We start from the raw sequence: 27,471 nt of genomic DNA on the forward strand, positions 1-27,471 counted from the left end.
TTTGGGGTGCAGGAGGGGGATCAGGGCTGGGGAAGGGGGTTGGGGTAGGGGGTGGTGGTTGCTCAGGGGTGCAGGCTTTGGGCTGTGCTTACCTCAAGCGGCTCCCGGAAGCAGCAGCATGTCCCCCCTCTGGTTCCTACGTGGAGGCGTGGCCAGGCGGCTCTGCTGCACTCTGCCCTGTCCTCAGGCGCCACCCGGGGCAGCGTGTGGAGCGGAGCCCCCTGGCTGTCCCACACGTAGGAGCCGGAGGGGAGACATGTCGCTGCTTCTGGGAGCCAGTGACCCCCAACCCTGCTCCCTAGTTGGAGCGCCGGAGCAGGGCAAGCCCCAGACCCCGCTCCCCAACAGGAGCTTGAGGGCCGGTTTAAAACAGCTGGCAGGCCGGATGCGGCCCAAGGGCCATAGTTCCCTCCCCCCCCACCACTAATGCATTGTTGCCAAAGTTTATAAACTTGGGGTCATCAGGAAAGAAATGTTACTTAGGGAAGAGTTCGCTAAATTTAGAACAAATAACGTAGATAATGCCCTTCACTTTCACTAATTTCCACCTCAATGCTTCTGGATGTCATTACTTAAAAGCATAGTCTCCGCGGCTATTCAGAACCCTCCATGACGTTGTGCACTGCTGGCCTATTCATTACTCTGAAAATACTAATGCACTGAACTCTGTGGGGCATTTCTACCAGAGCTTCTAAAGTAAGCAATTAGTGAAAATGTAAACAGAAAATACATAATAATTACAATCCAAAAAAACTACATGTTTACATGTGGGACATTACCTTTAATTTCAATTATTTTAAAGCAAATCAACTAACTGTTTTCCCCAGATGTTAAATCACAATGCATCTTCAACTCATTGCTTATGGGTTTTGATGCACAAAGAGAGAAAAATTAGCCAGAGATTCCTTTAAAATTATTTTCATTACCTAAATCCAAGGGCTACGTAGTGTTCTCAAGGTGATACTACATATTTCTCAGACTTTACGCTTGTAATTTTGCATAGGGATGTAAATAGTGTTTTAAAAAAGTAACCATTTAAACTATTAAAATTGTATCGGTTAAACATTTAACTGTTAACAAGTTCACAACATAGGCACATGAACTAGGAGTGCGTGGGCGGGGGGTGCTGCTGCAGCACCTCCACGTTTTACTTGGAGCTCTGCTGCCGGCCTCAGCCTCCTTACCGTTTACTGAATACATTACCAGTAAGACTGATGCTTATCGGTTAACCAGTTAACATTTTACATCCCTAATTTTGAATACACTGAACCTCATTTTTAGATTAATAGACACCATGAATCTGAAATTTAATAAGTTCTAACAAATGAGTTTCAAATACTAACAAGTAAGTACCTGGCTGAGTACTCCTGCCAATTTTTGTGTCTTTACAATCATTTTCCTGTTTTTAAATATGTTTTTCTCTCCATTGTTACTGTATGAAAGACCCACCAAACAGGTGAAACTGACCATATACAAAGTGCTTTCAAATGCACTAAATAATACTGAAAAAAGACACCCTCATATCTTTGAATCATATTAATCTTGGTTGTTATGCATAACAAACAAACAAACAAAAAATCGATCATGCATTTTCAGACAGACAGAGTTTTGGAGTTGATAATGTACCTAATGGTGTTTCTCAATCACAGAATACTCGTAGAAAAAAAATGATTAATACTACATTGCATGATACATGAAGGGTTAATACACATAACCCCTTTAAGATTTCCAGAAGTTATATACTGAACAAAACTGTAGGCCACACCTTGATTTTCCACCTTAACTTCCACAATTTAAGGAAGATATGGCATGCGTGAAATATGATTGAAAGACTTAATACACCTCTACCCCGATATAACACGAATTCGTATATAACACAGTAAAGCAGTGCTCCGGGGGGGCGGGGCTGCGCACTTCGGTGGATCAAAGCAAGTTCGATATAACGCGGTTTCACCTATAACACGGTACGATTTTTTGGCAGCGTTATATCGGGGTAGAGGTGTATTATCAATAAATAAAATGATATGAAACAAGTTACCCTATTCTCAGTGAACAGACTCCCACATCACAAAAACCATCACCACAACAGGTGGCAAACTTGCTGGCAATCTCAGTGGAGGTGTGTAGTGGGGCAGCTGCCCTTCCAGAAAGCTGTGGCTGGGACCCAATTAGAAAAGGGATTAAGAGGAGCTCAGGGAGGCTGGCAAGGTAGCTGGCCACAGGTGTGGTCAGCTCAATCCGGGCACAGCTGGCCCTGATAAGAGGGGCTGTGAGCCAGGGAACAAGGGGTCTCACTCCAGCTTTGGAGTGGGAAGGACCTAGCTCCTTGGGAGCCCAGGGTACCAGAAGCAGAGCAGTGCTGGGGAAGGGCAAGAGAAGCTGGGGAGCTCCAGCCTGGCAACTCCCCAGGCTGAGGCCTTATTAAAGGCCCAAGAAGATACTGGGGCTGCAGAGGTGCAGCCCAGGGTTAGGCAGAGGCAGCGGCAGCTGGTCCAACCCTCTTGCCAATGATGAGTGGCCATTATGGACTGCAGTTTGCCCCAGAAAAAGGGGGCTAGATGATGACTGGCAGTAGCCACTGAGGCAAGGTGGGCTTAGAGGGTTAGGGGTTCCCCTGGGAGGGGAGATCCAGAGTGTGGGGGCACTGTGGTGGGCAGAAGGTCTGGGAGGGACACGGAGGCCTGAGGCAGGAGAGACGCTAGCCAGTAGGGGGCGCTCCGAGTACTGGAATCGAGATAATTCCTGGACGACCAGCAGGAGGCTCCGCAACGGTGAGTCAGTGACCTGCTACAAGGGGCCAAGGACAGCATGGGGCAGGGAGACTGAAATATCCTCTCCAACCTAGACGTGATCCCTCCAACGCTACCAATAATGGGAAAAAATTACCCTACTGCTTCTGTCTATTTGGTTTGGCAATCTAAATAATTTTCTACAATATTTTAAAAGGCAAAGGGGAGGTTTTAAACACAACTATTCCTGTGTTATTTGCATACTCCAGATCAGAACAAAGCAGAATTAAAGTATACAACATTTCACTCTCTGTTGGCTTGGAACATGCAGCACTCTCTTTGGTGCATAAAAAGCAAAAATCTTATCAGAATTTGTTAGATTACTACATGCTTGAAGAGGGAAGAAAAATCAAGTTGTTCCATTTTTAAAAAATGTTTATGGACTTAGCCAATGTAGTAAAATGCTCTAGAACTATTTCCTCAATTTTTTACTAGAGCTGGTGCCAAGCCAGCAGCCTAGTTGTAGTTCATTACTTTACCACACAACAGATCTGAGCTTGATGCTTAGCATCTGTCTTTTAAACCTGGACTAATAGGGCTGAAATTACTCCAAAGGTAACATACTCTGCTCCAGGAGCTTAGATACTATGGTGATAGGTAGCTGCAAAAGAACCAAGATAGACAGATGGCTGTGGGAAACTGCCACACGTCACTCAGCGGAGAAGATAATGAACACACAAAGATGACAGTGACAAACTCTACATATTTAGTAAAATGTACCCTCCCCACCACCTGGAGAATGCCCACAGGATCAGAGAGGCTAGGGCCAGCAAAGCTCTCAGCTCATCTAATCTGACCCCTTGAGTCCTACAAATCATTTCCCAGCATAACCCCTAGTACTGTTTCACCTAATTTAGCTTCATTATAACAATTTCTCCAGGTGTCTAGTATGAAAAACTCTCCCCATTTTCAGCTTTAGGCCATCATTCCTTGTCTTACCACATTCAGAAAATGTGACTAATCCCCTTCCACCCTGGATATTATTTCCTTGAAGGCATTTGTACAGTATTATCATGTCTCCCTTTAATCTTCTTTCATCCAGGCTATGTAAATTAAGCTCCCTTAGTTACTCATTGTATGTCCTTTCCTTATCATTTAAATTGCCTTTCTATAAATTCTAATTTTTCCATACTTAAAAAAAATGGGGAGGGGGAGGAGACAAGAGGTGCACACAGGACTACATATAGGATGCCAACAGGTGTTTATAAAAATGTTAGAGATACACACACATACACACAGCCAAGAATGCCACTGATTTTTTTACATCAGCATTCCATTGCAAGATCCAAAATCCCCAATTAGATGTCTTTCTAACTTATCTGTACTATTGCAATCTCCCTTAGACAGAATGGAAAGTCCTAGTATTTTAAATAAAATGTAGTAAAGTTTAAAAATATATACATAAATCAAGACAACAACAAAAACAAAACAAATCACATCAGCACTTGGATTCTAGAAGCAAGCAACCAACGTTGTTTCAAGAGCAAAACTAAAATGGAAGATAATTTACGAGATAACAAAAGGCACGTAATTCATGGAAAAACCCAATGATTGCAACTCTGTATTGATATCTGGTGACAAAGGTCTCATAAAACACAATAAAATCATCCCTGATTACAGACAGCAGAGATGGAAAAAACCTATTAGGTCATTCAGTTGAACACTGTTCTTTATACTATTTTCTCCAGTGGTCCGTACAGTCTAGTATTAAATTCTCTAGCAATGTTGCTTCAACCACTTCCCTAGGGAGACTATTTCACAGTCCAATACATCTTAGTCAAGATGCTTCTTCCCCACCCCAATATTTTTTCTTTCTGAATTTCATCCATCATTCCTAATTATTTCTCCCCTACACATGTCCACAGTTACATCTTCCACTCCTTTTAGCAGTAGACTGGGGCTTAGGGGGAAAGGAGATGTGTCTAAGCAGCCTAAACCAAGGGTTCTCAAACTGGGGGTCATGAGATTATTACGTGGGGGACACGAGCTGTCAGCCTCCACCGCAAACCCCACTTTGCCTCCAGCATTTATTATAATGTTAAATATTTTTGAAGCTTTTTTAATTTATAATGGGGGGTGGGGAAATCGCATTCAGAGGCTTGCTCTGTGAAAGGGGTCACCAATACAAAAGTTTGAGAACTACTGGCCTAAACATTCAGTCTTCTCATACTTGATTTAGAACCACCCTATCCTCTAAGCAGACTTTAGAAGAATATTCCCAGACAAAAAAATGTTATAAAGATACAAACCAAAGGTTATGGATACAAAAGAATACATTCCTTTTAACAAAATAAGTATTAATAGAATGTTAAAGTTTAATGCTAGAAAATTAGGAAATTTGCTGTTAAGGTTCCAACATCAATTTTAAGTCAGCCCCCTCTACCCTTGGCCACCTTTCATCTACAAGCCAAACACGCCCAACAGTTGATATGTAAAAAGCACCCAAACTTACCATAAGTCTGATCTATTGCATATATGAATTAAAAGAGTTGAACAAAATTGCTTCTTTGTTGATGTTCTAACTTACCACCACCTTTGCAGAGGCAGGAGGAACTCCAGCGTTATTGGGAAAGCGGTGAGGCCTCATGAGCTGTTTGTTTATGTAAAGGTTTTGGGAGAAAGTGGAGCTCAACCTGTCTGGAAACATGGGAACTGACCCATACTGGAAGGATCAAGAGGACAGAGTTGGAGTTTCCAGTCCATACTGGGAGCATGCAGAGTACAGTGTTCTATTTTTCTAAACATTTATGCAACACTTACTGCCAAAGTATCACTTTACAAAGATTTAACATAGGCAAAATAAAAGTCCTTCACATGGTCTGATTTGCTTCTTCTTTGCCCAGAGACACTTGGAGGGCTAATTCCCCCCTCTTCCATACCCTCTCTTTTCCACCTTTCTTTCCAGTTGTTTACACTGATTATTTTGGGAGAACTAAGCTTAAGCAGCAAAAGACAAGACTCTCTATGGCCAAACCACTGTCCAAAAGGATGAGGCTCAGCGTGATCGTCTCTCAGCAGAACTGGAGGAAGGTCTGGCATCTGGGATGAAAACAATCAGTGAATGGCAGTATATCTGCCAGTATATATGGTCTAAATCATGATAGAGTCTTTGGACTGAAATGAAAAGGTAGATAGAAAGAACAGGTGGAAACATATCAAATGCCTACAGGCAGAGTATTGCCAGGATCTAGGAAATGATTGATATTAGAATCTTAATTACAAATATTCTGACTTTTCAATATTTAACTTTTTTTTTAAGCTACATCATTTAGCGACATTATTTTTGTGAATTTCACTTACATAAGTAGGAATAATATTCCAAATTCTGCTCATGACCACTATTATTCTCTTCTAAAATAGTGCAAAATGTCCAAGAGGGAAAAGGAGGTTTAGTAGACATTGATACATTACCAGAACACTGGTAGCAATCAATAAAATCTTGCCCACTGAAGCATCAAGCACGTACACAACCACAGTAATAACAATGCAGGAACTTCCTTTATTTACCTAATAGTGCAACAGGCCACACAGTTAGCATGATTAGATGACAACATTAGAAACGACGTTTATGTTTGTCACAATGGGATTCTCTATTTCTACAAAATCACTGAAAAAGCTTCCTAGCTAACACAGAAAAAGTTCTTACCATCTGATTCATCCAACACTCAAATGTGTACACGTGCTGTCCAGCTGGATATAGTCCTCATTACATCAAAAATATTAATCCAGAAAAATTGAATTATTTAACAGACACGTCCCAAATGCTACAGAGTATGGAACAGACGCTCTTTTATTTTGGATAGCAAAGCTTTACAGAGTGGCAACCGCACACTGCCAACTCTTTAGCATGAAAAGGGACAAAAAGATTCATGGGGCAGGGGACACTAGCTGGAGGATTCTCTGCTACTTGAAGTCTCTAAACCACAGGATTTGGGGACTTCAACAGCAGAGTCAAGGGAAAGGGTTGGGATGGCTTTGAGGCCTGCATCATGCGGGAGGTCAGACTAGATGATCATAATGGTCCCTTCTGACCTTAAAGTCTATGAGTCTATGAGTCTATTTAGACACATTAAGCCAGTGGCTCCCAAATTGTAGCCCATGAAGCAGGGCTTTTGTCACAATGGGGAAGTGTCTGCCAATCTTTAAGCACTAGTGCTTCTCTTACTTGTAACCCAGTCCAGGACTCTTACAGGATTTCCAGGAATGTTTTAAACCAATTCAATGTAAAAAAATAAAACAAATACAACCAACCACCTCCACACACTTCTCTGAGATCTCTACAGCTTCTCTCGTCTTCCTTTGCCTAACTTTCTCACATCCCCACTTCATAACAAACACGCTCCACAGGGAAAGTTTCCTACTTATAAGTGGACATTTCAGGTCATATAGACAAGCTAGGAAGTTCAAGAGGCTGGAATGAGGGTAAATGAGGATGAAGAAACATCCTCCCATGATGAAAAAAGGAAAAGTGAAAATAACAATGATAGCACTTGGCAATCTGGGGGTAAAATTCTGGCCCCATTGAAGTCAATGGCCTAAACTCCAATTCTGAGGCTCTCAATACATTATGCAAGCATTTAAGCCTCCCAGAACCCCTGCAAAGAAGGTAAGCAGTATCCCCATTTTACAGATGAGGAAAATAAAGCACAGAGAACTTAACTGACTTGCTTAGGTTCCAAAAGAACAACTGTGCAAAGCCAGGAACAGAACCCAGATGGTGATTGAGAACTACCAGTCTGGTGATTGAGTCACTACACCATCCTTACCCTACCAGCACTTTTTCACAATTTATTTTGTTCCTGCTCTAATTCATATATAAACTCTAACCTAGCACTATACACTACAAATTAATTTTAAATACTGTTTCTAACTTTTCTGGCTCCATTTAATTCTCTAATTTATCTACCTCTCTTATATCTGCTGTCCTAACATCTCTGGAGTACCTGCAATGATGTTATGGTTCCAAATATAAGAGCTGTAGAATACCATGTGAATCTGTACTGCCTTTCTAGCCCTAGTAGTCAGAGGCAGTCTGCACATTTAAATGTTGTGATCATGAACAGCAGTGGCTAGAAGTACCATTTGAAACATTTCTAACCCATTTGTGAGAAGCAAGCTTGGCAGCCAGTCCAAAGGAGAATACTGCGAGGAATGAAAAGTCAGATTTTTCATGCCATATCACTGGGTAAAGAGGAATAAAACTAGAAAAATGGAAACTATGAGTAACAAATTTGTAGCTCTACTTTTGTTTTCTAAATAAAGGCTAAAAATTAAGGGATCAAGACTGCTGACCTTACCGAGCCTTTAAAAGGGCCCTGAGGAGAGTGAAATTCAGAGGGAGGCTTGAAATCAGTGCTGGTGGATCCATGCAAATTTTAATCCACCAACTTGTCCTCCTTCTGGAAGGAGGTCAGTAAAAGCTGAGGATAATGCTGCCCCAAGGCTACAGTAGCAGCCGTGAGGCATCTCTCTGTCATAATAGGGAAGATTCCTTTGTGGACCTTTTTAGTGCATGGCAAGTTTACTGAGGCTGTGCACCAAGATGAGGCTATAGCCTTAACAAATATCTGGTATATAATATCTAGTTATTACATTACAGTGCTGTGGCTTACAAGTAGAGATAAATTAGGTCAGGCAGAACCTGAAAAAAAAAAAAAAACAGCTCATCAATGGCAAGTAGGAACTTTCCCTTCCAGGCATCTGAGTGTGGGAGAAGGGGAAAGACGAGGAGACATTATTATATTATTATTATCTTAATCTTGCAAATATGAACCAATTCAGTGCTGTTTTCCTGAGTTTGCAAACAGAACCCTAAACTACTTCTACAGCCACTTCTATTTTCTCCAGCAGCAGCAGTTTGAAATTGGCAAGTTTCTGGTCAGTTCCACTCCAGCTATTCAAAACAAAGTAGTGAAACAGCTAAGAATCACATGAATTCACTTTCCTATTGCTTGGTAAAGATATGAGCATCAGCAAGAACAAGCACTGGAGCTATCAATCCGGAGGAGAATCCAAAAACCCAGAGGCTTCAGAAGGGTCAGAGTACCACGTTCCTCCCATTATCCTTTTGCAAAACAGTCAATGTGTTGTGGTAAGAAACAGATCCTATTTAGCAGGCAGAGGAAATAGGAAGAGCTCAAATTTATCTGACACGTGATAGCCAGGGGTTATCATGAAAGGTGGAAATCTTCATCAGAAAACAATCCAGGACCCTGCAATAGAGACTGGGTCTCAGCTTGGTGTGTTGCCCTTGCATCTCACGGATAGCCCATTCACTTTTTTTGTATACCAGACTCTAGCTAGGGGCTTATTTCTTGGCAAGTCTGGATGTGGGAGAGCTTTGTGCATCCCGATGTTATACCTGCTCAAGATGGTCACAGATTCCATTAATTTCATTTTAAAGAAATTGTAGCCATGATGTTTGGGATTTTCCCAGGAGATTCAGTGGGTGAATTCAATGGCAAACACTTAAACAAACTTCAGAGTTGTAAAGTTCAAGCCTAGGCTGTATGCTCCATGGGGTGGACTGTGTCTTCCTGTATGCTCCAGCACTGGTAATGTGTCTGGTGCTGTATGACAAATAGGCTTGGCAGATTTGAGGGGGTTTTTTTATATTTGACAGATAACAGTTTATTCTTAAGCATTTTTATCAATTAAATTTTCATAATTGCAGGAAATTACAGGGAGTCAAACAATTATTTAATGACAGCACATATTGAGATTAAAAAAGTTAAAGCTTTATAACCATTAAGGAACAAATTATCAACATCATGTCAAAATATACAATATTTAAATAACCTTAAATCTAACTCGTGAGTTATCAGATAGCATTTTTCTTACTTTTCCTACTGGTACATTTCTATAATCATTGATTAAAAAACAACAACGAATCCTTCCAAGCCTAATGATAAATACCAGCAAGTGTGGGAGGCAGTAGTTTACCAGAACAACACTATGGCAACCAAAAGGAACAAATGGAGAGGTTTGATTACACAAGGGGACATGACATTTCTCCTAGCCCCAATTCCATGTAATTTTTATATTTTAACTTGGAGAGCAGGATTGGATTAATAGAGGCAGGTCCCAGAGTGGCAATACTATGCTCAAAACTAATCACGGTTACCAGAGCACAGACACTCTTCTGGTTATTTGTACTAAAAATTGGGGGAAAGGTTTCAGTGTCAGAAAGATGCTAATGACCTTTGACCTAATATTTAAAATTACTGCATTGCCATAACACTTGGTCTTTTTTTTTTTACCATGATGAACACAGAAATTTTGTATAATGGGACTTAGACAAAATAAGTTTTAATTTTAAATAGCCTATTCCTTTTTTCAGTCTCACTCTTCTCTTTCCTTCAATAATACCCTGAACACAAATTATCTCCAACAGCACTGACCAGCACTGGGACCCACGTCAGTGCTTTATTCCATCTGAATGTAAACATTCTAGTTGCAATGCTAAGTACTGTAGAAACACATACTCAGCCTTGAAAGGTCACTGATGTTTTACCGATTAGTAAAGTCGAATTCACAGGGTTCTACCTGCTTACTTTTTTGAAAAGAAAGTAAATGAAGAGACACCTCCACAAAACATGCTTTTACGATAGGGTTCCCCTTCACAGAATCTGCAAAATACTGTAACTGGACTGAAACCTCCAAACCTAATTTTCTTCCCACCAAACTACATTGGTGCTTTGCCTCTCTTCACCTGGTGACACTAATGGGAAGCCCCTGAGAAACCAACATAACTTTGAGTTGCTAATGCAATTGTCTAGAGAAGTCTCTTCTTTGTACTGTTCATCTTTTCTCCATAAGCAGTATATTCCCTCTTTCTGTAAACTCATTAAATTTAACTTGTTTCTTTCACGCTGTTCAAACTAAGGGTAAATGATTTTACAGCACGTCACTTAAATTGTAAAATTTTTGTACTGATGTACTAAGGGGATGCAAATTTAGCATTACTACTTTAGGTAAACTAGGCAACATTTGTACCCCAGATATTTGAATGCTACTGGGAACCACCAGCATGGAAAATTTTTAAAAAGTTTCTTGTCTGATGGGTGCCTAGGGGCACCTCTTCTGACTGGGTTGTATCTACAGTCTTCTGGATTTTTATGTTTTTCCAATGGCTTCCAAACAGAAACTGGACAATTTTCTCTGTTCAAAGGAATGATGTAGCATGTGAAGTATTCAATACACTAATTTATAATGTAAAGATTTACAGAACTCATCAAGAAAACCATTTTAGTCCTGCAGATTTGCCATCTGGGAGGTTTCTTAGAGCATTTTAAATTTCATCTGTTGATATCTCTACTTCAAACTGTACTTTTGTCCTTCTGTAGTCAGCAAGATTTTTAGGTTATCCAAAAAACTATATATTTGTGTTACAGTAGGAGTTCATCTGCATTTGTTGTTTTCCTAATACAACTTTAAAAAATACATTTGACACACAATATCCTGGACAAACCTTATTGAGTGAAGTATTTTAGGAGCTCATTGTACAAAAATGCCAATGGTTATGTACTTTTGAGGTTATGTACACCTCTACCTCAATATAATGCTGTCCTCAGGAGCCAAAAAAATCTTACCACGTTATAAGAGAAACCGCGTTATATTGAACTTGCTTTGATCCACTGGAGTGCGCAGCCCCACCCCCACCCCCCCAGAGCATGCTTTACCGTGTTATATCCAAATTTGTGTTATATCGGGCAGCGTTATATCAAGGTAGCAGTGTATTTCCATGAGGGAGGGGGATCACAGCCTTCCAGGAACTAAGAACAATGGGGAGTGATTAGGCCCATTCACTCAGGTTGCAACACCTCCAGAGAGCTACCACTACTTCCAGCAAGGCTTGCATATATTGTTTTAAACCAGATTCTCTAAGGAACAACAGACAAAGAATGGATTTTTGGTTAAACAGCCTGAGTTAAAACTGACTCGGGGCCTTCTTTCTGCTCCAGCAAACAGGCAGGATCTTTGGGGAAAAGGGGAGGGCCCCAATCCTTAGGGAGGAGTTGGAAGTTTTTGGCCCATTGAGGCATCATAGGACTTGCATGCTGGTTCCGAGCTGAAGCTGTGATGAACTTGTGATCACAGGATAAAACCCTAGGTGGGGTTCGAAGGACTAATCACCAACCAGAACCTTTGCTGGGGTTTGGGTGATCTCTGGTAAGCTTATTAGCATGGACGTAGGCTCTTTTATTGTTTTAATAAGTTTTCTCTGTAATGCTTTCACCTTAAGAATAAATGTGTTTGCTTAGAAAGGGTTGTGTGGTGACTTACCTCTGGCACGGTCTTTTGAGGGGAGATGCAAAGAAGGCCAGTGTAGGACAGTTTGTCTTTTGCTGGGGAATAACACAGAGAAAGCAGGGAATTGTTCAGTCTGGAAATACCCCACTCAGAAGGGAGAGAGATGCGTGTCTCCACCCAAAAGAGGTGATGGCTGAAGAGCCTGAAGCCTAGGCTGGGTACCCTTGCTGGACTATAGAGGGTGAAAACAGATGCAGTTGTCCTGAGTTGCGATAGCATCTATTGTAGCTTTTTTTAAAAGTCAGTTGTTCTTATCTTATATTCCTTGGACTACTACAAATACAATGGCAAGGACATTTTTGAAAACATACAATTAGCTTTCTTCCCCCTCCACCCCCCAAAAAATAAAAAAAAACAACTGATGTATGACAGCGGATTGTTCCCTAAAGGCAATAATGTTGTCATCATGCAACTGAATTTCTTCAGCTTGAGCTTTATTTTATTGGGAAGTACCACTGATCATTTTTTTTGCTGCAGAGATTTCAATTTCCTTTTGAAAGATGCCTGCTCTGTTAGAAGGGCTATTTTGGATAGTATTTATTCCTCTAATGTACACTTTCTACAACTGTGGCAACTTCTCCACTGTCATTTAGTTCACAATATTGCTTAATATTATCCAAAATGTGTGGCTACTTTATCTAATTTGGGCTTTAACACACACTAAAATCTCCTTTAAGAAAGAATTCATTGTATAGTGTATTAGATAAGAGTAATTAATGAATAAATCTGATAGAAAAATCAAGATATGCAGAAGGGGCATACATATATCCAATGTGTCAGGATGCAAGAGAATGTCCCTTCTCACCTACAATAAACTGAAGAAACCACCCCAATGAGAATGACTTGATGTATTAATATGGCTACTTCCCTTCACCAAATAGCATAGTGTGCAGCAAATACATGTCCCAGTCCCACTCTGTCTTTAGGAGGAAATGTAAAGACAAGAAATTCTTAGATTCCCCTCCCACAGTTAAACTACTTAGTAACCAGTATGTTGCCATCTGAATGATTAAATGAAAAGTCTAAATTTAATGTTTTTCACACATTAAAACTACATACAGTACCTTGCTGAGGGTCAAGTGAGAAGATTGGTTATTATAAGGTCATGGTTAAGGACAGGAGTCCAGGCATTAAAGCTATAATTGAACCAATATTATTAAGTATACAGTAATACTCTCTTAGTGGTTCCCAGCTGATTGTCGATAATAAAATAATGAAGCAAGCTAACAGACATCTCTCTTTCTCTCTTCTTTTTCCATAGTCTTAGCATATTTCTAGGATATCAAGTTTTTCAAGACCTATGAAATGTACTCACTTTGTTTAAAATTAAATAAAATTAACCATGAAAAAAAATCTGAATTATGTCATTGGAACCTTTTAAATGTTAGGCATTATCAGCAAGGCAAGCCATGTCCTTGAGTGAGAGTAGACACCTGAGTTTAGCCCTACTTTGCAGTTTTAGTCAGGTAGAAAGATCAATAGTAGGGAACATTAGGATCATAATGAAAGTATAGGATATTGAAAATGTTTACTGAGTTCTATCTACATGAAAAGGAGGTAAGTGGTATTTTGCATAGATTCCCTTATTCAGTACATAGGGATAGCGTAGGTTCCTCTCAGTCAGGACCATAAAATTAGGTACTCAGACAAATATTACCAGAGAAGTTCCCTATTAATTAAAATGTAATCACTGAAGCTAAGCATATACCATATAACTAATAAGAAAAATTAACTGCTTAATCCTTCATTTAACAAATAGCATTGTAATTTTAATTTCATACCAGCATTAATTTAACACAAGAAGTTGCCCAAAGACTTTTTTAACTGAGTTTTTCTGCTCTTAAGTTCTTGCAAAATTCAGAACTTCTTCAGGGTTTTTAAACATTAAAGTTGATGTTTCTTTTAATCATCATGAGGGTTACTGAGACTAAGGTAATACATCTAATACCCTGAGTACCTTCTTCCGTGTTCTGAATGCAGTCACCCCATTAGGGTAAGAAGGGGTTTGCCAGAAGCTGGGAATGGGCGACAGGGGATAGATCACTTGATGATTACCTGTTCTGTTCATTCCCTCCAGGGCACCTGGTATTGGTTACTGTCAGAAGACAGGATACTAGACTAGATGGACCTTTGGTCTCACCCAATATGGCCGTTCTTATGTGATAAAAATCCTGGGGAAATGTCAATTTTTCCCTTTTGAGTAAGTAAGCTTTTTGTTTCTTTTCCCCGGCAGTCTGTAAAATAGATGGCTTATCTTTAAAGTTTTGTAGGCTGATAATTATAGGTCAGAGGTGAGGGCCACCTCTCACAGCCACATTTAGCACTTCATGGGCTGTATTTTTAAAGCTTTTACTTGCTGATCCAGTTGTTTTGGAATCCATTCAGGAAAAAGCAGATCACTGGTTTGGGGTTTTCCATTCCATCAATGAGGCTCAGAAGTTCTGTTCGTTTATTGAGTGTGTCTTCTATTTTCACTATCTTCACCTTTCTCTTCAAAGGATTTATCTAGACTAGGATAAAAGGTGCATTTTAAAAATGTATTAGCGAAAAAGTGTTAACAACCTAGTGTAGACAATGTGAGTTGTGTTTCCCCCTGCTAGGGCTCACCTTGACCAGATAACACATGTTAAAAAACAACTTGGCTTTCCTACCCTAGGGTTTTAAAATGTGTTAAAAATGTAAAATGCTCCTTTTATTCATATCTACACAAGAACTAAGTAGTTGAGTTTGGGTTTTCCATGCATTGTAGGCAGGCATCTATTGTTGTTTGAGCTCTTTTATATATTGCAGTTAATTGATTTTAAAATCCTTCTGTTATTCCAGTTAGTTGGTCTAAGGAGGACTGATTATTATTTACACAGTTGTTGCACCTCAGGTCCCATCTGAAATCAGGGCCACTTTGCATCAGGCATTATACAAACACACAATATGAAAGAGTACCTGCCCCCAACAACCTTACAACTGAAACAGCAGACCTGTTTTAAAAAAAAAGTATATTTCATCAAAATAAACTGAAAAATACATGAAAAAAAGTTTGTTCATTCTAAAATTTCAGTGATATTTTTCTTCTTTTTCTCTTTTTTGACTAGCTGTACCTATGAGCAAACATTCCTAACAGGTAAACAAGGAACCAAGGACAACATGGGGAGGGTCAGGGAGGGGATAGCCACCTACAAGTACTTGAATGCAGAATTGGTGTCTAGAGTTCCTGGCTATGGAGCTAATGTGATTATATCCTAGTAATGTCATCGCATCAGCCTGGAGTCCATGAAGAGCAGACTGCCTGCCCTAAAGCATGACACATCTACTGCAGGACCAGGAGATAGCCAGATGGGACAGCCCTTCCCACAGCAGCTCTACTTACCTTAGAGGTGGGGGTGGCTCTGGCTCTTCAGATGGCAGTGGGTGCAGAGCTGACCAGCATCACTAATCTTCCGGTGGCTCAGCCTTTGGGTAGCCACTGCTATTTAGACAGCAGTGGAAAAGGAACCTCAGCTGCTGCTGCTCCCACTCCTCTTCAGGCACTGGGGAGAGCAGGCCTGACTGCCACTGCTGCTGGTAGGGTGGCAATGAAGGGGAGACCCCAGCTACCACTAGGGAAGCCAGAATTGGAAGGGGGTCTACCATAACCTCAGAGCAGAGGGCTGTTAGGGGGACCTCAGTCACCACATTAGAGGACTCTGATGATGTGATAGTAGCAGGGTGACCCCCTACGCAGAGCCCTCTGTTGGGGCATTCAGATGACCCACCCATAGAGGGCCTTCTGCTGTGGTGGCAAGAGGTTGGGAGCTCTCCTACACACAAGGAGAGTCCTGTACTTGGGACGGAGGGACTCATGTCCTCCATCCTCAGGAACGGGACAGGGAGTGATAGGCAGGGAATGAGGGAGGTTCTAGTCCATCCAAGGAGCAGTAATGGCAAGCCATCTTCCCCCAGCAGGTGGTTCTTGTGTAGGTGGGCCCTGCTCCCACCACTTCAATGGGAACAGGGCCACAGTGGGGACAAGACAACATGGGCCTTCCAAGGGATGTGTACCTCGGACCTTGAATTGTCTTAATATAAGTTTCCCTGGAAAGTGTCAACTTCAAGCAGGAAGCAGAATCTTTATTGGTGATAAAAGAAGTTAAGTTAGAGTGGTAGAATGGAAGTGAATGGATCTGATTTACAGTCCATCTTTTCCACTACCCTGTCTCTGACAGTGCCTAGCAGCCAATGATTCAGAGGAAGGAGAAAGAAACCACATTAGGCAGATGTGAAATAATCTGCTCCCCACCTGAAAACTCTTCCTAAACCAGTCTTTAACTATTAAGGATTAAGCTCTGAAGCATGAGATGTAGTATCTCTACCAAAATGCATGTAACCATTAGCTCTGAATACTCTTGCCATCCATATTGATGTTCAATCCGCTTTTTAAATCTTTCTAAGTTTTTCGTCTCAATTACTTCCTGCAACAAGGAGTGCCACAGTCCAAATATGCATTGTGGGTAAAAGTATTTCTTTTTATCAGTTTTAAATTTACCACCTTTTTTAATCTCACTGAATGTCTCCATGTGCTTTTGTTATGAGACAGGGAGAACATTCTACCATTTATTATTTTATATATTTTTATCTTATCTTTTCTGATTAGTCTCCTTTCTAAATTAAGCAATCCCACACACTATCAAGAAAAGCTTGCTTACAGTTAAATCTCTTGGAAGAGTTTGCCACAATTTAATAGAAGTGGGGAAAGCCCTTTGACTCAAGGCATTCAAAACCAGACTAGACAAAGCACTAGAAAATGTACTGTAGGGAATAATCCTGTATTGGCAGCAAGATAGACCAGGTAACCTATAATGTCTTTTTCCATCCCTCATTTCTATGACTCTATAACGATATTTGTCCTTGTTTCAACTTCAGTAAAACATAGGAAGATTGTTTTAGAATTAGGAGAAATGCCATCACCATCATGGAAGTCTCCATATTCATTATTCATGGAAAATGTAAAAGGAAAATCCTTAATTTCCATTTTAGAAGCAGCACACAAGGACAGTTCCCCAAGCCCTTCCAGTAAAAATAACAAACATGCAGCCTTGTTGAGCATAAGTTCTCACAGTGAAAACAGAAAATACTATTACACTGCTCTTAGCAGCTGGTTTATCAAATCGATCAATACTATGAAGCAAGATTAATCAATCCTTTGTTTTCAAACACTCCTAACCCCAATATTATCTGCATCACACACAATCTATTTTATTCCACTTTGGAAGTGAATGAACAGACAGTAGCCTACAAACCTCATATTAATTAAAAGACTTGCAACTTTTATATAATAAAACCACTACCACAAAAACATGCTCCTGTAACATTAAGAGTCTAACTTGAATCCAAAATAGCTAGGAGTCAGAGTTAAATCTCTCTTAACTAACTACCATAATATTGACCCTACATATTTCAGCACATAGGAGATATATGATCATCCATTGTTTGGATACACGTAGTAGGGCCGGGCTCCCATCTCTCTCACTCTTGATTTACTCTGGGTTAACTCCATTAAATCAATGGAGTTAGTCCACTATAAAATATGCATAAGAGAAGGAGAATCTGACCTGTGATACCTAGGCATAAAGATGTGAGTTGAAAGCTTCAGCTTTCATTTTGATTCTCCTTGTTTTTGTCATTTTGAAGAGCCACTGTGAAATCTATAATCATTTTTAAAAATTCAGAATTAGTTTTAGGTTCTAAACCTGCCCTCAAACTTACACAGTACCAGAGTTAACTTAACAGGGTGCACTGCCTCCTGCTAACTTTTGTAGTTTTACAATCATATTTTCCTGATTATATCCGCCCTGTTGCTGTATTAAAGACCCACTCAGATACAAGGGAAAACTAAAACAGTGAAACTGACTATACACAAAACACTGTTGAATACACAAATAAGATGAGAAATAGTTTTCTCCTCTCATCCCTTTCAGATCTAGTACTATTAGGTGTTACTTTTAACAATAATAGGTTAAAAATTTTCAAACGGAAGTGTAATTTTTCAAGCTGATCAGAAACTTTTTGAAGTTTGTTGTGGGTTTTATGGTAAATATTATTTTATGCTACAGATGTGTATTAGGGCTGACATCAGAGAAATCAAAAGCCTATTTCTTGTCCCATTGAAGTCAAAGAGCCCTGAATTAACTAACACCACATAGAAATAAATCAAAATCTGGGTTTCTCATAGTTTTCAATCGGGTCCCCACATATTTTAGCCATGGAGACCAAAGAATAAACATTCTCTTGCTGAGTGTGTTATGGAATCTTTAATATCTACATACATTTTTAAGGTTTCATCCTAAAGATCCATTCACTATGAACTACCTGTAATTCAATTTATGTGTCTCAGAAGAATGAAGCACTGAACTGAACATGCCAGGATTTTCACCTTTGGTTTCAGGGATTCTAGCGATTTCAAACAAAACCTGACCACATTACACCATTGCATCCAGTGTCATAGAACATAATGGCTCCTTCAGAGCTATTAATTTATAGTGAAAATACATGCTGAGACAATTTTAAAAACAAATATATTAAACAGTTCTCCCCCACATCCTCCTGAAATGTGAATTACAAAACCCATTATAGCTAGATATTGGAGGGGGGGGGGGGAGTCACTAAGTACAGAATACAGTGGAATTGGTTTTAAGTTAAGTAATTATGAAACTGAAAGAAGGAAGCCTACAAAAGGATTTCTGCTTCTCCTCTTCTCCCCTTTCAAAACAGTTTTCCTTCCTATCTAACCAGCACCTTGCAATAAAATCCACTTCTCCTGGCATTCTTTCACTGTATAACCAAAGGGTCAATCCATGGATATTTTTTCTTTAACAGCCTTCTAAAAGGCTGGCCTTTGCATCTGCTAGAAGATGGAATAATAGTCAGAAAGACATTACTGCTATTCTAAGTGAAGACAGCACATTATTGCAAAACAAATGTATTGCTGCAAGCTACAATAAAAAAAAAAAAAAAAAAAAAAAAAAAAGGTACAATAACTCAGTCCAGTGAATTACAGGATTCATAACATACCACTAGCCTTGCCTAGCCATTACTTACCAAATCAATTCAGACTCACAGCTTCATTACTTCATGCTTTTTTCCAGTAAACACAATGCTGCTCTTCTTTCTTTCAACCAAGCTCTCAATATACTTTTTACTTGCTAATTAAAAATTAATTTTAAAAACTCAAAATGCATGAAAAATGCTTTATTTATTGCATTTGTACAATTTCCCATATTCCTTCATTTCAGTTTACTAGAAATGTAACTTCTCAGCATACAGATACAAACACACACACACACACACCAGTTGGTTGGTAACAATGCTTTTTTAAAAAAAATAATAGCTTGCTCTTAAGTGGCAAAGAAGAGCTTCAGAAAGGGGGGAAATAAGGACTATTTTTTAGATTATAGTTTTAGACAATAGTTCCACAGAACTAACATAAGAATATAGACCCAACATTTAAAAGATTGCATCTATATAAAACGTATCCCTAAATCTTTGATAATTACATACACTACCATTTCAAACAAATTCCAAATCAGAATGAAAGAAGTGTAGAAGAGGAAAAATAAAAGCTGTGCTATGGATTGACTGGGCAGAGAAAGCCTCATCTGAAGCACTGGAAATTAATGAAATACGAAACAATAATAAGCAGATTTCTGACACCCAGAGTTTCTAAACTGACTCACAGATTTAAGTGAAAGGTACAAATGACCCTCACTTTTGGTTATCTATAAAAAGATTTACCCTTTATTTCTCAAACACTGATGATGACAATATGTTGTGTATTTGTTTCTGGAGGTATGACAACCACAGGCTGCAAAGATAGGGGCACACAGTTCAGATTTTGACAGCAATGCAGTGGAATTTAAAGTATTGTGACTGGAATATTTTCCAAAGCATGTTAATTGAGACCCTATGAAACATGTTAACAAAGAGGTATTAAAATACTTATGGTAGTATGTGTTCTAATCACCTGGCATAAAGTAACGTGCAATGAGGGTAGAATTTAATGACACATGCCTCGTTTGTCCCACACCTCCTTGTTAGCTCATCCTTAATACATGCAGAGCCAGGCAAACATTAATGCCTTCTAGTCCATTTTCTGTCCCATTGCTTTAGTTCATGGGCTGTTATGACAACGTTAAAGATCTGTAGTGCACATTATAGTAAGCTGAAATCTCCCATTCTAATAAAACCAGAAGATGGGGAAAGGCAGGTCATTTTTCTGAGCGCTCAGGCCTAAGCCCCAGTATCCTCCCTAAATGCAGATTTCCACACGACGACAGCAAAACAAGCCTCAGTGAATTGCTACTGGCAAAACCAAGCTTCCCAGAAAGAAGGTGAAAGATACATATCTGCGATGACTGAGAGTGTGATTTAACCAAGCCACAGCCCAATTGCACGAGGATCTATGAAGATGCTGCTTAGAACAAGAACAGATCAAGAGGGTTCTGCTCCCTAAAAGTGGTATTTGACAATACCAGCTTGTCATCCCCATCCCAATTCAGACACAGAGAGCTAGAAAGGCAAGTGTCAGACCCTGGAATGCACCAGGGATGGGCTCAATCTCCTATTCCTGGAACCTCCTTGCAAAGCAGGAGCTGTCAGAAGGAGACCAGCAGCACCTTCTGCAGGAGATGTCATCTTCACCCGCTGTTCTGCCAGGACCATGTGCTGCCCGTTTAGTTGCTACAGTCTCCTCCCTCTGCTCCCCCCCCCAATCTTTTCCCACACTCTCAATCAAAGGAAAGTAATCTATTAGCTCCAGTAACAACACACACCAACATAAAAGGGTTCACAGAGTAATACATTCCACTCACACACAAAAACCCCACACATAATTACTACTGTTATTGACACTGTTTGCAGCAATACCTGGCCTCTGGGGCATTAATATATCTGTGTAATTTCATTGCAGCTTAGGGAGACATGCAAATCTCGTGCTCTCTCTCTCTCTCTCTCACACACACACACACACACACACACACACACACACTTCTAAAACCTGCTGTCTCCCATCCCCCGGCCCCACTCCCACGGGTGCATGCTCCACACAGCAAGTGCCTGCCACAACACTGTGCACTTCTGAGGCTGGCGGCTGCCACCACCTCATTTTTTCAGTCGCAGCATCCTCAGCTGCCAGCAGATCCTGGGGGGAGGGGAAGAATCATGCCATATCCCCCTGTCTATCTCACCCAGGTTAGCTCACATCCCCTGCTACACACACACACACACACACACAGCCCTGTGCAGCCAGCCAGGCCCTCCTTAGCCAGGCTTCTAAGCGTCCGCAGGCGGGCTCAGCACCTGCCCTCAGCACCAAATGCAAATTCATTTGGAGCCAGACGGATTTCTTCCCCTTCCTTTATTTCCCTTCACTTCAGCCCAGCCCCGGCATCCCCCTCCCACAGCTGGCTGGGGAGCTGGCAGGGAGAAGCCTCTTTACCTTGGCTGGAGTCTGCGCAGGCCCCTTCAGCAGGCAGCGCGGTGCAGCTGAGCCCGGGGAGCAGGGCAGCCAGCCGGGGAATGAGCCTTGACTTCAGCGGCTCCTACCTCCAGCTCCACCATCTTCCTCCTCCTCGCTCCTCCTGCCGCTGCTCCCTCCAGCTCCGCAGCCACCGGCACGCAGCGCCGGGGCCAGCCCCCTCCTGCTGCTGCTCCGCCCCAGCCCCGCCTCCCCCCGCGTGATGACTGCCCCGGGGACAGACGGAGGCTCTGGCTCGCCCAGCCAGACAGGGAGCGGGAGGGAAGCGGGCTGAGCGGCTCGCTAGCCTGGGGTACAAGCGGCTACTCCTCCGTCAGCAGCAGATGCACGCATGCAGTCCCTCCTGCATCAGCGGCAGGGGTGGGCATGCAGCTCCTTTCACATCAAGAGCAGAAGCAGCAGATGCATCCATGATGCAACCGGGCCCCGCTCTCATCCACAGCACAAGCCTGCACCAGCCCCTCTCATCCGCAGGAGCAGCAAGCTGGAGATAGGAGTAAGATAGGCAGCTAGCCACGCTCATCTCAACAACAACTCCTGACACCAAATTTCCACCTCTTCCCCACCAAAACCCTCACCACAATAACCCAAGTTGCGTTACAGACTAATGCCAATTGAATGGGGGAAATTTACAACTATGGGGCGGATTTGTTTCAAAATAGGTGTGCCAAAACTCCATAAATAATTAGGCAACTAGATTTGAGTCTACGCTTGCCTGAGTTGTGCACAAATCAAGTAAATGTGCCTTCAGTTACTTGTAAGAAGCGCCACTAGTTATTTGCATCCGCATGTACCGATTTGCATGTATGCTCATATTGTGTTTATAAATGTGGGAAGGATGATATGTGTGCATTCATTTTTTCATGCCCAGGTAGGTCTCTGAGACTTTCATTATAAGATTGAAGTCTTCTGTTTTTTAAAGGGGAGAGATTTTTAAAGATGCTTGAAACTTAGTGTAAAATAATAATAATTCCCCATCTGCCACATAAGCTATGATAATTAAGTCGTGTTTGTAAAGTGCTTTGAGATACTTGGAAGGAAAGTAAAATAACTACTCAGTACCTATCTAGGAATGTAATAGTTGTTACGGTGCTAATGTTAATTCAGAATTTAATCATCAGCAGAAATATAACTTAATTTATCCTGATCCGAAGAACCTACCATTAATGAAGACTCTGTTAATTGGTAGTAGTGCGTGCCTATGGCCAGTTGAGCCATTCTGATTCCATCCAGTAAATCACCCTTATACCTGTCCACCCTAGTCAGTTCACAACAGTATCCTACAAGTGCGAAGTGATAGTAAAATATGTGCATAGTGCAAAAGTGTATGTTGTACGATAAAGCAAAAGTCCAATTTTGCAGAGAACACCTTTAAAACCTCCTGAATACAGTGCTGGGGTGCTTTCAGCTTAGACTATAACTGTCACAGCTTTGCCCCTCTCCCCCACTATAGAGAGCCCTTTTTCTTCCATTTCATTTTTCACTCTTGCTTGCTGTCTTTACTCATTGGCTTAATGTGCCTGTTCTTTCTTTTTCTTCCTCCCTCCTGGAGATGTCTCCCAGCTTTATGTACTCATGGAGAGAGAAAGAATAACTCCTTATGGCACTGGGGCACAGGTTGGAGCAGAAGAAAGATATGCCATTTTGTGGTATGCTTCATCTTCTTCTGCTCTTACAACCTAACGCTATTCAGTAGTGGCAGGGTGTGCACGTAAGGCCCCGAAGCTTAAACCATTATATCAAATAAAACAGTTCAGTTCTCACAAAAAATAAACAAACAACATGTTTTCTTAGATCCCAGCATGAAAAGCAGCATTTCAGTGTTGACTGAATAGCAAAAAAAAAAAAAAAAAAAAGGACTCCATATTCTAAATGCCTCCCTCTCTTCTCACAGTTAGAACATGAATGGGCCTGTAAGGCTCAGGTTTTCTGTGAGTCTGAGGAGATGCTGGTACACTCACTCAACAGTACTAGCACTGCAGTAAAATGCACTGGCATTGTCCTGTAGACCCCGGGGCATCACCAAGGCATGGAGAAAGTAATGGTAGTGGCAACCCAGTGACTACTTTACCTACCCAGTTCAAGCCATGCAGCTGTACGGCAGAACCTGAGACAGCATTGCAGGTTTGCTTGTGTAGCCAGAATGCCACTGCTGCTATTATTCCTCCACCTCTCTCCCTTGTTTGGTGCACAGAAGATAAATGGGGTGTCAAATAGTACTTCCCATTCTACTGCATGAGATTAAATTAAGTATTTGACTTTCAACTAACATGATGAGCAGTAACAATAGAAATCTGCAGTGGATTCTCACCCCAAATCAGCAGTATTGCGGTGGTTAGGGGTGGTATTAATTATTATTGTTAGATCCATAACAATTGTACCTAGAGAATCAGAAATATGGGGCCCATTGTGCTAGGTACTATACACACATAATAAAAAGACAGTTGGCACTCCAAAGAGTTTACTAGCTATGCAAGAGATTGAGTCTATACAAAATTTATGTATTTCCTGCAGAATTGTGTTTGTTTTCTATTCTAGTTGGCCCTATTCTTAAATTTTAATACCAGCTATCAGTGGCAGACATATGGAGAAAAATTTAATATTTTCAACTAAGAAATAATATGTTTTATATAAGCAGATTTTTTCCTGCATTACTAATATTGACTTAGATTACTAAATGTGAAATAATTTTATATCTCCAATTTGATTGTCACTATTTATGCCCTTTACTTATAGTTGTGTTTAGTTTAAGGCACTCAGGTTCTTCATGCAGCAATGTTTGGGTTTTGTTTACTTACGTAAAAATATTTTCACTAATTTTGTTTTAAATGTGAAAGCATTTTTTAAGTTTTATAGAGCCGTGCTTCTACAAAATTTAATTTTCTGGACAAATGTAAGTTGTTATTGTCCCTTTAAACTGAACAGAATGGTATGTAAAAATTGTAAATATAACCAAAGCCAACAGAAATCTGCAAACTCTGCAGAACATTAGATTAACACCTTTGAGCACGCCCACTTCCTAATTTGTTTTACACGGAAATTGGTGAGAAATGCAAATAAAGACACTTGACGAATCTGAAATATTCAAACACTCCTGATCTGTAAATAATGCTAAGCTACTGTGCCCTTCATTTAAACACGTATGTTATTTTACTGGTTAAAGATGCAGCTCTATGCACTTCAATTTAAGAACTGTGTGTACATTGTACTGTCAGTTAACAACATTAAGACTTGGATCCCCAGCTGTTGCCTAGGTATGCACTGCTCAGCAGAGGCAAAGGAGCCTTTGCATTCCACAAATTCTAGGCCAGCTGTGTACCAAACTGGTCATTTGATGTCACTATCAGCAGCCTGAAGCCTGTCGTATATTATGCTGGCTGCTAGTGGCCCCAAGGAACCAATATGGCAGTTGGGAATTGTCAGTGTGTAAGGAAGCCTGGCCACATCTCTTTTCCCCAGCAATGCCTAATACTAATCCTCTGGTGGCACAGAGCAAACCAGGGGTATTCTATTTGCTACCCAAGATCCATAAACCTGGAAATCCTGGACGCCCCATCATCTCAGGCATTGGCACCCTAACATCAGGCTTGTCTGGTTATGTGGACTCTCTCCTCAGACCCTACGCTACCAGCACTCCCAGCTGTCTTCGAGACACCACCGACTTCCTGAGGAAACTACAATCCATCAGTGATCTTCCAGAAAACACCATCCTGGCCACTATCGATGTAGAAGCCCTCTACACCAATATTCCACACAAAGATGGACTACAAGCTATCAGGAACAGTATCCCCGATAATGTCACAGCTAACCTGGTGGTTGAACTTTGTGACTTTGTCCTCACCCACAACTATTTCACATTTGGGGACAATATATACCTTCAAGTCAGCGGCACTGCAATGGGTACCCGCATGGCCCCACAGTATGCCAACATTTTTATGGCTGGCTTAGAACAACGCTTCCTTAGCTCTCGTCCCCTAACGCCCCTACTCTACTTGCGCTACATTGATGACATCTTCATCATCTGGACCCATGGAAAAGAAGCCCTTGAGGAATTCCACCATGATTTCAATAATTTCCATCCCACCATCAACCTCAGCCTAGATCAATCCACACAAGCGGTCCATTTCAGGACACTACTGTGCTAATAAGCGATGGTCACATAAATACCACCCTATACCGGAAACCTACTGACCGCTACACTTACCTACATGCCTCCATCTTCCATCCAGGACACACCACACGATCCATTGTCTACAGCCAAGCTCTAAGATATAACCGCATTTGCTCCAATCCCTCAGATAGAGACAAGCACCTACAAGATCTCTATCAAGCATTCTTAAAACTACAGTACCCACCTGTTGAAGTGAAAAAACAGATTGACAAAGCCAGACGAGTACCCAGAAGTCACCTCCTACAAGACAGACCCAACAAAGAAAATAACAGAACACCACTAGCTGTCACCTTCAGCCCCCAACTAAAACCTCTCCAGCGCATCAACCTGTCCTGAAAGATGATCCTTTACTCTCACAGATCTTGGGAGACAGACCTGTCCTCGCTTACAGATAACCCCCCAACCTAAAGCAAATACTCACCAGCAACCACACATCTCTGAACAAAAACACTGACCCAGGAACCTATCCTTGTAACAAAGCCCAATGCCAACTCTGTCCACATATCTATTCAAGTGACATCATCATAGGACCTAATCACATCAGCCATACCATCAGGGGCTCGTTCACTTGCACATCTACCAATGTGATATATGCCATCATGTGCCAGCAATGCCCCTCTGCCATGTACATTGGCCAAACCAGACAGTCTCTACGCAAAAGAATTAATGGACACAAATCTGACATCAGGAATCATAATACTCAAAAACCAGTGGGAGAACACTTTAACCTGTCTGGCCATTCAATGCCCTGCAGGTGGCTATCTTACAACAGAAAAACTTCAAAAACAGACTCCAACGAGAGACTGCTGAGCTGGAATTGATATGCAAACTAGATACAATCAACTCAGGATTGAATAAGGACTGGGAATGGCTGAGCCATTACAAACATTGAATCTATCTCCCCTTGTAAGTATTCTCACACTTCTTATCAAACTGTCTGTACTGGGCTAGCTTGATTATCACTTCAAAAGTTTTTTTTCCTCTTACTTAATTGGCCTCTCAGAGTTGGTAAGACAACTCCCACCTGTTCATGCTCTCTGTATGTGTGTATATATATCTCCTCAATATATGTTCCACTCTATATGCATCCGAAGAAGTGGGCTGTAGTCAACGAAAGCTTATGCTCTAATAAATTTGTTAGTCTCTAAGGTGCCACAAGTACTCCTGTTCTTAGAGCAAACATAGCAGCTCATGGAGCACCCCCATGCCACCCACAGGGAAGGAGTGCTGTAGAAAAGCTGCTATCGCTGCCCTACAATGCTAGAGGATCCCATTACATTGTGGTGATCCTTTAGGAGCCTGTTATGCCAGCTTTAGGGCCATTTTGTACCAGCAGTGTGCCAGCAAAGTGGCCTCACTACTGGGGAGAATCTAGCGCACGTTGCATAATTACATTGCAATGGCTGGGACTAAGGAAAAAAGTAAATTGAAAGCGTTACTTTTTTCTTTGCAGGAAAATTTATACCCTGTAAGATGTGTTAATTGGATTCAGTCTGGCTGTGTTCCACATTTGCTAATACACCCATTAACCTAGATAAAACCTTAGAAATGGCAGTTCAGACATTTTTTGCTGCTTAAGTCTACTGAGCTGGCAAATAGGCAACCTGTAGGTAGTTTGGGGGATTGAAAGTTACACGGCTATTTTTGGGCTTGGACCAATGCAATAAATAAATAAATAAATAAACAAACAAACA

General features: G+C 41.0%; 1 protein-coding gene across 2 annotated transcripts in view; it reads right to left on the minus strand.

Annotated features, from left to right (window-relative positions):
- APBA1 (amyloid beta precursor protein binding family A member 1) overlaps window positions 1–21,741 on the minus strand; it is a 142,717-nt gene extending 120,976 nt beyond the window's left edge. The window contains exon 1 of one of the 2 annotated variants that reach the window (XM_034773664.1): window positions 21,568–21,741. The gene's annotated coding sequence lies outside the window, so the exon portion shown is untranslated. The remainder of the gene's footprint in view (window positions 1–21,567) is intronic. The other variant, XM_034773665.1, reaches the window with a different exon arrangement.
- Window positions 21,742–27,471: the final 5,730 nt, after the last annotated feature.

Source organism: Trachemys scripta, chromosome 6, assembly GCF_013100865.1.
Source record: "Trachemys scripta elegans isolate TJP31775 chromosome 6, CAS_Tse_1.0, whole genome shotgun sequence".
Lineage (NCBI taxonomy): Eukaryota > Metazoa > Chordata > Testudines > Emydidae > Trachemys > Trachemys scripta.